Here is a 12096-nt window from a genome sequence, read left to right on the forward strand (position 1 = left end):
TATCTGTGACGTGAGGAGACCCTCTCTGTGACGTGGGGAGTCTCTCTGATGTGAGGAGACTCTCTATGTGACGTGAGGAGACTCTCTCGGTGAGGTGAGGAGTCTCTCTCTAACGTGAGGAGGGTTTCTGTGACGTCAGGAAGTTTTCTCTGCCGTGAGGAGTTTCTCTCTCTGTGACGTAAGGAGACTCTCTCTGTGACGTGAGGAGTCTCTCTGTGACGTGAGGAGTCTGTCTCTCTGACGTGAGGAGACTCTATCTGTGACGTGAGGAGACCCTCTCTGTGACGTGGTGAGTCTCTCTCTGTGACGTTGGGAGTCTCTCTCTCTGTGACGTGGGGAGACTCTCTCTGTGACGTGAGGAGACTCTCTCTCTGACGTGAGAAGTCTCTGTCTCTGATGTGAGGAGACTAACTGTGACGTGAGGAGGGTCTCTGTGATGTGAACAGTCTCTGTGACGTGAGGAGACTCCCTCTGTGATGTGAGGAGACTCTCTCTCTGACGTGAGGAGTCTCTCTCTCTGGTATGAAGAGACTGTCTCTGTGACGTGAGGAGACTCTGTCTGACGTGAGGAGACTCTCTCTGATTTGAGGAGGGTCTCTGTAACGTGAGGAGTCTTTCTGTGACGTGGGAAATCACTCTGTGTGATGTAGGGAGTCTCTCTCTGACTTGAGGAGACTCTATCTGTGACGTGAGGAGTCCCTCTCTGTGACGTGGGGAGTCTCTCTCGGTGACGTTGGGAGTCTCTCTCTCTGTGACGTGAGGAGACTCTCTCTCTGACGTGAGGAGTCTCTCTCTCTGGTATGAAGAGACTGTCTCTGTGACGTGAGGAGTCTCTCTGACGTGAGGAGACTCTCTCTGTGACGTGAGGAGACTCTATCTGATGTGAGGAAGGTCTCTAACGTGAGGAGTCTCTCTGTGACGTGAGGAGTCTTTGTGACGTGAGGAGGCTCTCCCTGTGACGTGAGGAGACTCTCTGTGACATGAGGAGGGTCTCTGTGACGTGAGGAGTCTGTCTCTCTGACGTGAGGAGACTCTATCTGTGACGTGAGGAGACCCTCTCTGTGACGTGGGGAGTCTCTCTCTGTGACGTTGGGAGTCTCTCTCTCTGTGACGTGGGGAGACTCTCTCTGTGACGTGAGGAGACTCTCTCTCTGACGTGAGGAGTCTCTCTCTCTGATGTGAGGAGACTAACTGTGACGTGAGGAGGGTCTCTGTGATGTGAACAGTCTCTGTGACGTGAGGAGACTCCCTCTGTGATGTGAGGAGACTCTCTCTCTGACGTGAGGAGTCTCTCTCTCTGGTATGAAGAGACTGTCTCTGTGACGTGAGGAGACTCTGTCTGACGTGAGGAGACTCTCTCTGATTTGAGGAGGGTCTCTGTAACGTGAGGAGTCTTTCTGTGACGTGGGGAGTCACTCTGTGTGATGTAGGGAGTCTCTCTCTGACTTGAGGAGACTCTATCTGTGACGTGAGGAGTCCCTCTCTGTGACGTGGGGAGTCTCTCTCTGTGACGTTGGGAGTCTCTCTCTCTGTAACGTGAGGAGACTCTCTCTCTGACGTGAGGAGTCTCTCTCTCTGGTATGAAGAGACTGTCTCTGTGACGTGAGGAGTCTCTCTGACGTGAGGAGACTATCTGTGACGTGAGGAGACTGTCTGTGACGTGAGGAGGGTCTCTGTGATGTGAAGAGTCTCTGTGACGTGAGGAGACTCCCTCTGTGATGTGAGGAGACTCTGTCTGACATGAGGGGACTCTATCTAATTTGAGGAGGGTCTCTGTAACGTGAGGAGTCTCTCTGTGACGTGAGGAGACTCTCGGTGACGTGAGGAGTGTTACTGTGACGTGAGGAGTCTCTCTCTGTGACGTGAAGAGTATCTCTCTCTGACGTGAGGAGTCCCTCTCTCTGACGTGAGGAGACTCTATCTGTGACGTGAGGAGTCCCTCTCTGTGACGTGAGGAGTCCCTCTCTGTGACGTGGGGAGTCTCTCTCTGTGACGTGGGGAGACTCTCTGTGACGGAAGGAGGGTCATTGTGACGTGAGGAGGCTCTCTATGACATGATGAGACTCTCTTTGTGACGTGAGGAGGCTTTCTGTGACGTAAGGAGACTCTCTCTCTGACGTGAGGAGTCTCTCTCTCTGATGTGAGGAGACTCTCTCTGTGACGTGGGGAGACTCTCTCTGTGACGTGATGAGACTCTCTCTAAGACGTGAGGAGTCTCTCTCTCTCTGATGTGAGGAGTCTCTCTCTCCGGTATGAAGAAACTGTCTCTGTGACATGAGGAGACTCTCTGTGACATGAGGAAACTCTCTGTAACTTGAGGAGTCTCTCCCTCTGTGACGTAAGAAGACTCTGTGATGTAAGGAGACTCTCTCTGTGACGTGAGGCGTCTCTTTGTGACATGAGGAGGGTCTCTGTGACGTGAGGAATCTCTCTCTCTGATATGAAGAGACCCTCTGTGACGTAAGGAGTCTCTCTCTCAGCTGTGAGGAGACTCTCTGTGACGTGGGGAGACTCTCTCTGACTTGAGGAGTGTCTCTCTGTGACGTGAGGAGTCTCAGTGACGTGAGGGGTTTCTCTCTCTGTGACGTGAGGAGACTCTCTCTCTGACGTGAGGAGTCTCTCTCTCTCTGATGTGAGGAGTCTCTCTCTCTGGTATGAAGAAACTGTCTTTGTGACATGAGGAGACTCTCTGTGACATGAGGAAACTCTCTCTGTAACTTGAGGAGTCTCTCCCTCTGTGACGTAAGAAGACTCTGTGATGTAAGGAGACTCTCTCTGTGACGTGAGGCGTCTCTTTGTGACATGAGGAGGGTCACTGTGACGTGAGGAGTCTCTCTCTCTGATATGAAGAGACTCTCTCTGTGACGTAAGGAGTCTCTCTCTCAGATGTGAGGAGACTCTCTGTGACGTGGGGAGACTCTCTCTGACTTGAGGAGTCTCTCTCTGTGACGTGAGGAGTCTCAGTGACGTGAGGGGTTTCTCTCTCTGTGACGTGAGGAGACTCTCTCTGTGACGTGAGGAGATTCTCTGTGACGTGAGCAGTCTCACTCTATGACGTGAGGAGTCTCTCTGTGACGTGGGGAGACTCTCTCTGTGACGTGAGGAGGGTCTCTGTGACGTGAGGAGTCTCTGTGACGTGAGGAGACTCTCTCTGTGACGTGAGGAGACTCTCTCTGATGTGAGGAAGGTCTCTGTAACGTGAGGAGTCTCTCTGTGACGTGAGGAGTCTTTGTGACGTTAGGAGGCTCTCCCTGTGACGTGAGGAGACTCTCTGTGACATTAGGAGGGTCTCTGTGACGTGAGGAGTCTGTCTCTCTGACGTGAGGAGACTCTATCTGTGACGTGAGGAGACCCTCTCTGTGACGTGGGGAGTCTCTCTCTGTGACGTTGGGAGTCTCTCTCTCTGTGATGTGAGGAGACTCTCTCTCTGACGTGAGGAGTCTCTCTCTCTGATGTGAGGAGACTAACTTTGACGTGAGAAGGGTCTCTGTGATGTGAACAGTCTCTGTGACGTGAGGAGACTCCCTCTGTGATGTGAGGAGACTTTCTCTCTGACGTGAGGAGTCTCTCTCTCTGGTATGAAGAGACTGTCTCTGTGACGTGAGGAGACTCTGTCTGACGTGAGTAGACTCTCTCTGATTTGAGGAGGGTCTCTGTAACGTGAGGAGTCTTTCTGTGACGTGGGGAGTCATTCTGTGTGATGTAGGGAGTCTCTCTCTGACTTGAGGAGACTCTATCTGTGACGTGAGGAGTCCCTCTCTGTGACGTGGGGAGTCTCTCTCTGTGACGTTGGGAGTCTCTCTCTCTGTGACGTGAGGAGACTCTCTCTCTGACGTGAGGAGTCTCTCTCTCTGGTATGAAGAGACTGTCTCTGTGACGTGAGGAGTCTCTCTCTCTGACGTGAGGAGTCTCTCTGACGTGAGGAGACTATCTGTGATGTGAGGAGGCTGTCTGTGACGTGAGGAGGGTCTCTGTGATGTGAAGAGTCTCTGTGACGTGAGGAGACTCCCTCTGTGACGTGAGGAGACTCTGTCTGACATGAGGGGACTCTGTCTGATTTGAGGAGGGTCTCTGTAATGTTAGGAGTCTCTCTGTGACGTGAGGAGTCTTTGTGACGTGAGGAGGCTCTCCCTGTGATGTGAGGAGACTCCCTGTGACGTGAGGAAGGTCTCTGTGACGTGAGGAGTCTCTCTCTCTGACGTGAGGAGACTCTATCTGTGACGTGAGGAGACCCTCTCTGTGACGTGGGGAGTCTCGCTCTGTGACGTTGGGAGTCTCTCTCTCTGTGACATGGGGAGACTCTCTCTGTGACATGAGGAGTCTCTCTGACGTGAGGAGTCTCTCTCTCTGATGTGAGGAGACTAACTGTGACGTGAGGAGGCTGTCTGTGATGTGAGGAGACTCTGTCTGACGTGAGGAGACTCTCTCTGATTAGAGGAGGGTCTCTGTAATGTGAGGAGTCTCTGTGACGTGAGGAGTCTCTCTCTGTGACGTGAGGAGTCTCTCTCTGTGACGTGAAGAGTATCTCTCTCTGACATAAGGAGTCTCTCTCTCTGACGTGAGGAGACTCTATCTGTGACGTGAGGAGTCCCTCTCTGTGACGTGAGGAGTCCCTCTCTGTGACGTGTGGAGTCTCTCTCTGTGACGTGAGGAGACTCTCTCTCTGACGTGAGGAGTCTCTCTCTCTCTGATGTGAGGAGTCTCTCTCTCTGGTATGAAGAAACTGTCTCTGTGACATGAGGAGACTCTCTGTGACATGAGGAAACTCTCTCTGTAACTTGAGGAGTCTCTCCCTCTGTGACGTAAGAAGACTCTGTGATGTAAGGAGACTCTCTCTGTGACGTGAGGCGTCTCGTTGTGACATGAGGAGGGTCACTGTGACGTGAGGAGTCTCTCTCTCTGATATGAAGAGACTCTCTCTGTGACGTAAGGAGTCTCTCTCTCAGATGTGAGGAGACTCTCTGTGACGTGGGGAGACTCTCTCTGACTTGAGGAGTCTCTCTCTGTGACGTGAGGGGTTTCTCTCTCTGTGACGTGAGGAGACTCTCTCTGTGACGTGAGGAGTCTCTCTGTGACGTGAGGAGTCTCACTCTGTGACGTGAGGAGTCTCTCTGTGACGTGGGGAGGGTCTCTGTGACGTGAGGAGTCTCTGTGACGTGAGGAGACTCTCTCTGTGACGTGAGGAGACTCTCTCTGATGTGAGGAAGGTCTCTGTAATGTTAGGAGTCTCTCTGTGACGTGAGGAGTCTTTGTGACCTGAGGAGGCTCTCCCTGTGATGTGAGGAGACTCTCTGTGACGTGAGGAAGGTCTCTGTGACGTGAGGAGTCTCTCTCTCTGACGTGAGGAGACACTCTCTCTGTGACGTGGGGAGACTCTCTCTGTGACGTGAGGAGACTCTCTCTCTGATGTGAGGAGTCTCTCTCCCTCTGATGTGAGGAGTCTCTCTCTCTGGTATGAAGAAACTGTCTCTGAGAAGTGAAGAGACTCTCTGTGACGTGAGAAAAATCTCTCTGTAACCTGCGGAGTCTCTCCCTCTGTGACGTAAGAAGACTCTGTGATGTAAGGAGACTCTCTCTGTGACGTGAGGCGTCTCTTTGTGACATGAGGAGGGTCTCTGTGACGTGAGGAGACTCTCTCGGTGAGGTGAGGAGTCTCTCTCTGACGTGAGGAGGGTTTCTGTGACGTGAGGAAATTTGCTCTGTGTGAGGGGTTTCTCTCTCTCTGACGTGAGGAGACTCTCTCTGTGACGTGAGGAGTCTCTCTGTTACGTGAGGAGTCTCACTCTGTGATGTGAGGAGTCTCTCTGTGACGTGAGGAGACTCTCTCTGTGACGTGAGGAGGCTCTCTGTGACGTGAGGAGACTCTCTCGGTGAGGTGAGGAGTCTCTCTCTGACGTGAGGAGGGTTTCTGTGATGTGAGGAAGTTTTCTCTGTGTGAGGGGTTTCTCTCTCTGTGACGTGAGGAGACTCTCTCTGTGACGTGAGGAGTATCTCTGTTACGTGAGGAGTCTCACTCTGTGACGTGAGGAGTCTCTCTGTGATGTGAGGAGTCTCTCTGTGACGTGGGGAGACACTCTCTGTGACGTTAGGAGGCTCTCTGTGACGTGAGGAGGGTCTCTGTGACGTAAGGAGTCTCTGTGACATGAGGAGACTCTCTCTGATGTGAGGAAGGTCTCTGGAACGTGAGGAGTCTTCTGTGACGTGAGGAGTCTTTGTGATGTGAGGAAGCTCTCCCTGTGACGTGAGGAGACTTTCTGTGACATGAGGAGGGTCTCTGTGACGTGAGGAGTCTCTCTCTCTGACGTGAGGAGACTCTATCTGTGACGTGAGGAGACCCTCTCTGTGACGTGGGGAGTCTCTCTCTGAGACGTTGGGAGTCTCTCTCTCTGTGACGTGGGGAGACTCTCTCTGTGACGTGAGGAGACTCTCTCTCTGACGTGAGGAGACTCTATCTGTGACGTGAGGAGACTAACTGTGACGTGAGGAGGCTGTCTGTGACGTGAGGAGGGTCTCTGTGATGTGAACAGTCTCTGTGACGTGAGGAGACTCCGTCTGTGATGTGAGGAGACTCTCTCTCAGATGTGAGGAGACTCTCTGTGACGTGGGGAGACTCTCTCTGACTTGAGGAGTCTCTCTCTGTGACGTGAGGAGTCTCAGTGACGTGAGGGGTTTCTCTCTCTGTGACGTGAGGAGACTCTCTCTGTGACGTGAGGAGTCTCTCTGTGACGTGAGGAGTCTCACTCTGTGACGTGAGGAGTCTCTCTGTGACGTGGGGAGGGTCTCTGTGACGTGAGGAGTCTCTGTGAAGTGAGGAGACTCTCTCTGTGACGTGAGGAGACTCTCTCTGATGTGAGGAAGGTCTCTGTAATGTTAGGAGTCTCTCTGTGACGTGAGGAGTCTTTGTGACGTGAGGAGGCTCTCCCTGTGATGTGAGGAGACTCTCTGTGACGTGAGGAAGGTCTCTGTCACGTGAGGAGTCTCTCTCTCTGACGTGAGGAGACTCTATCTGTGACGTGAGGAGACCCTCTCTGTGACGTGGGGAGTCTCGCTCTATGACGTTGGGAGTCTCTCTCTCTGTGACGTGGGGAGACTCTCTCTGTGACGTGAGGAGACTCTCTGTGACGTAAGGAGACTCTCTCTCTGACGTGAGGAGTCTCTCTCTCTGATGTGAGGAGACTCTCTCTGTGACGTGGGGAGACTCTCTCTCTGATGTGAGGAGTCTCTCTCTCTCTGATGTGAGGAGTCTCTCTCTCTGGTATGAAGAAACTGTCTCTGTGACATGAGGAGACTCTCTGTGACATGAGGAAACTCTCTCTGTAACTTGAGGAGTCTCTCCCTCTGTGACGTAAGAAGACTCTGTGATGTAAGGAGACTCTCTCTGTGACGTGAGGCGTCTCTTTGTGACATGAGGAGGGTCTCTGTGACGTGAGGAGGGTCTCTGTGACGTGAGGAGTCTCTGTGACATGAGGAGACTCTCTCTGTGACATGAGGAGACTCTCTCTGATGTGAGGAAGGTCTCTAACGTGAGGAGTCTCTCTGTGACGTGAGGAGTCTTTGTGACGTGAGGAGGCTCTCCCTGTGACGTGAGGAGACTCTCTGTGACATGAGGAGGGTCTCTGTGACGTGAGGAGTCTGTCTCTCTGACGTGAGGAGATTCTATCTGTGACGTGAGGAGACCCTCTCTGTGACGTGGGGAGTCTCTCTCTCTGTGACGTGGGGAGACTCTCTCTGTGACGTGAGGAGACTCTCTCTGTGACGTGAGGAGTCTCTCTCTCTGATGTGAGGAGACTAACTGTGACGTGAGGAGACTCTGTCTGATGTGAGGAGACTCTCTGTGATTTGAGGAGGGTCTCTGTAACGTGAGGAGTCTTTCTGTGACGTGGGGAGTCACTCTGTGTGATGTAGGGAGTCTCTCTCTGACTTGAGGAGACTCTATCTGTGACGTGAGGAGTCCCTCTCTGTGACATGGGGAGTCTCCCTCTGTGACGTTGGGAGTCTCTCTCTCTGTGACGTGAGGAGACTCTCTCTCTGACGTGAGGAGTCTCTCTCTCTGGTATGAAGAGACTGTCTCTGTGACGTGAGGAGTCTCTCTCTCTGACGTGAGGAGACTATCTGTGACGTGAGGAGGTTTTCTGTGACGTGAGGAGGGTCTCTGTGATGTGAAGAGTCTCTGTGACGTGAGGAGACACCCTCTGTGATGTGAGGAGACTCTGTCTGACATGAGGGGACTCTGTCTGATTTGAGGAGGGTCTCTGTAACGTGAGGAGACTCTCTGTGAAGTGAGGAGTGTTACTGTGACGTGAGGAGTCTCTCTGTGACGTGAGGAGTCTCTCTCTGTGACGTGAGGAGTCTCTCTCTGTGACGTGAAGCGTATCCCTCTCTGACGTGAGGAGTCTCTCTCTCTGACGTGAGGAGACTCTATCTGTGACGTGAGGAGTCCCTCTCTCTGATGTGGGGAGTCTCTCTCTGTGACGTGGGGAGACTCTCTGTGACGGAAGGAGGGTCATTGTTACGTGAGGAGGCTCCCTGTGACATGATGAGACTCTCTTTGTGACGTGAGGAGGCTTTCTGTGACGTAAGGAGACTCTCTCTCTGACGTGAGGAGTCTCTCTCTCTGATATGAGGAGACTCTCTGTGACGTGAGGAGTCTCTCTCTGACGTGAGGAGTCCCTCTCTGTGACGTTGGGAGTCTCTCTCTCTGTGACGTGAGGAGACTCTCTCTCTGACGTCAGGCGTCTTTCTCTCTGGTATGAAGAGACTGTCTCTGTGACGTGAGGAGTCTCTCTCTCTGACGTGAGGAGTCTCTCTGACGTGAGGAGACTATCTGTGACGTGAGGAGGCTGTCTGTGACGTGAGGAGACTCCCTCTGTGATGTGAGGAGACTCTGTCTGATTTGAGGAGGGTCTCTGTAACGTGAGGAGTCTCTCTGTGACGTGAGGAGACTCTGACTGTGACGTGAGGAGACTCTCTGTGACGTGAGGAGTCTCTCTCTGTGACGTGAAGAGTCCCTCTCTGTGACTTGGGGAGTCTCTCTCTGTGACGTGGGGAGACTCTCTGTGACGGAAGGAGGGTCATTGTGACGTGAGGAGGCTGTCTGTGACGTCAGGAGGGTCTCTGTGATGTGAACAGTCTCTGTGACGTGAGGAGACTCCGTCTGTGATGTGAGGAGACTCTCTCTCTGACGTGAGGAGTCTCTCTCTCTGGTATGAAGAGACTGTCTCTGTGACGTGAGGAGTCTCTGTGACGTGAGGAAACTCTGTCTGACGTGAGGAGACTCTCTCTGATTTGAGGAGGGTCTCTGTAACGTGAGGAGTCTTTCTGTGACGTGGGGAGTCACTCTGTGTGATGTAGGGAGTCTCTCTCTGACTTGAGGAGACTCTATCTGTGACGTGTGGAGTCCCTCTCTGTGACGTGGGGAGTCTCTCTCTGTGACGTTGGGAGTCTCTCTCTCTGTGACGTGAGGAGACTCTCTCTCTGACGTCAGGAGTCTCTCTCTCTGGTATGAAGAGACTGTCTCTGTGACGTGAGGAGTCTCTCTCTCTGACGTGAGGAGACTATCTGTGACGTGAGGAGGCTGTCTGTGACGTGAGGAGACTCTCTCTGTGATGTGAGGAGACTCTGTCTGATTTGAGGAGGGTCTCTGTAATGTGAGGAGTCTCTCTGTGACGTGAGGAGACTCTGACTGTGACGTGAGGAGACTCTCTGTGACGTGAGGAGTGTCACTGTGACGTGAGGATTCTCTCTCTGTGACGTGAAGAGTCCCTCTCTGTGACTTGGGGAGTCTCTCTCTGTGACGTGGGGAGACTCTCTGTGACGGAAGGAGGGTCATTGTGATGTGAGGAGGCTCTCTGTGACATGATGCGACTCTCTTTGTGATGTGACGAGGCTTTCTGTGACGTAAGGAGACTCTCTCTCTGACGTGAGGAGTCTCTCTCTCTGATATGAGGAGACTCTCTGTGACGTGAGGTGTCTCTCTCTCTGATGTGAGGAGACTCTCTCTGTGACGTGGGGAGACTCTCTCTGTGACATGAGGAGACTCTCTCTCTGACGTGAGGAGTCTCTCTCTCTCTGATGTGAGGAGTCTCTCTCTCTGGTATGAAGAAACTGTCTCTGTGACGTGAGGAGACTCTCTGTGACGTGAGGAAACTCTCTCTGTAACATGAGGAGTCTCTCCCTCTGTGACGTAAGAAGACTCTGTGATGTAAGGAGACTCTCTCTGTGACGTGAGGCGTCTCTTTGTGACATGAGGAGGGTCTCTGTGACGTGAGGAGTCTCTCTCTCTGATATGAAGAGACTCTCTCTGTGACGTGAGGAGTCTCTCTCTCTGATGTGAGGAGACTCTCTCTGTGACGTGGGGAGACTCTCTCTGTGACGTGAGGAGTCTCTCTCTGTAACGTGAGGAGATTCTCTCTGTGACGTGAGAAGCCTCTCTCTGTGACATGAGAAGACTCTCTGTGATGTGAGGAGACTCTCTTGGTGAGGTGAGGAGTCTCTCTCTGATGTGAGGAGGGTTTCTGTGACGTGAGGAAGTTTTCTGTGACGTGAGGAAACTCTCTGTGACGTGAGGAGTCTCTCTCTGTGACGTGAGGAGTCTCTCTCTGTGACGTGAGGAGTCTCTCTCTGTGACATGAGGAGACCCTCTCTGTGACGTGAGGACACTCTCTGTGACGTGAGGAGACTCTCTCTGTGACGTGAGGAGTCTCTGTGACATGAGGAGACTCTGTCTGACGTAAGGAGACTCTCTGATTTGAGGAGGGTCTCTGTAACGTGAGGAGTCTTTCTCTCTGACGTGAGGAGGCTGTCTGTGACGTGAGGAGGCTGTCTGTGACGTGAGGAGGGTCTCTGTGATGTGAAGAGTCTCTGTGAAGTGAGGAGTCTCCCTCTGTGATGTGAGGAGACTCTGTCTGACGTGAGGAGACTCTGTCTGATTTGAGGAGGGTGTCTGTAACGTGAGGAGTCTCTCTGTGACGTGAGGAGACTCTCACTGTGACGTTGGGAGTCTCTCTCTCTCTGGAACGTATGGAGACTCTTTTTGTGACTTGAGGAGACTCTCTGTGACGTGAGGAGGGTCACTGACGAGAAGAGTCTCTGTGACGTGAGGAGTCTCTCTCTGTGACGTGAGGAGTCTGTGACGTGAGGAGACTCTCTCTGTAATGTGGGGAGTCTCTCTCTGTGACGTTGGGAGTCTCTCTCTCTGTGACGTTGGGAGTCTCTCTCTCTGTGACGTGTGGAGACTCTCTCTGTGATGTGAGGAGACTCTCTCTCTGACGTGAGGAGTCTCTCTCTCTGGTATGAAGAGACTCTCTCTGTGACGTGAGGAGTCTCTCTCTCTGACATGAGTTGTCTCTCTCTCTGATGTGAGGAGACTATCTGTGACGTGAGGAGGCTGTTGTGACGTGAGAAGGGTCTCTGTGATGTGAAGAGTCTCTGTGATGTGAGGAGACTGTCTGACATGAGGAGACTCTCTCTGATTTGAGGAGGGTCTCTGTAACGTGAGGAGTCTCTCTGTGACGTGAGGAGACTCTCACTGTGACGTGAGGAGACTCTCTGTGACGTGAGGAGACTCTCTGTTACGTGAGGAGTCTCTCTCTGTGACGTGAGGAGTCTCTATCTTTAACATGAGGAGTCTCTATCTGTGACTTGAAGAGTCTCTCTCTCTGACGTGAGGAGTCTCTCTCTTTGACGTGAGGAGACTCTATCTGTGACGTGAGGAGTCTCTCTCTGTGACGTGGGGAGACTCTCTCTGTGACGTGGGGAGTCCCTCTCTGTGACGTGGGGAGTCCCTCTCTGTGACGTGAGGAGGCTCTTTGTGACGTGAGGAGGATCTCTGTGACGTGAGGAGACTCTCTGTGACGTGAGGAGGGTCACTGTGACGTGAGGATGCTCTCTGTTACGTGAGGAGTCTCTATCTGTGACGTGAGGAGTCTCTCTCTGTGACGTGAGGAGGCTATTTGTGACGTGAGGAGGGTCTCTGTGATGTGAAGAGTCTCTCTCTGTGAGGTGAGGAGACTCTGTCTGACGTGAGGAGACTCTCTCTGATTTGAGGATGGTCTCTGAAATGTGAGGAGTCTCTCTGTGACGTGGGGAGACTCTCAC

The 12096-nt window shown here is 52.7% G+C and overlaps 1 protein-coding gene across 2 annotated transcripts in view; it reads left to right on the plus strand.

Moving 5' to 3' along the window:
- The window catches only part of cacna1sa (calcium channel, voltage-dependent, L type, alpha 1S subunit, a), a 469610-nt gene that overhangs the window by 351680 nt on the left and 105834 nt on the right, over positions 1–12096 (plus strand). The window lies entirely within an intron of this gene.

Source organism: Mobula hypostoma, chromosome 13, assembly GCF_963921235.1.
Source record: "Mobula hypostoma chromosome 13, sMobHyp1.1, whole genome shotgun sequence".
NCBI classification, from domain to species: Eukaryota; Metazoa; Chordata; class Chondrichthyes; order Myliobatiformes; family Myliobatidae; genus Mobula; species Mobula hypostoma.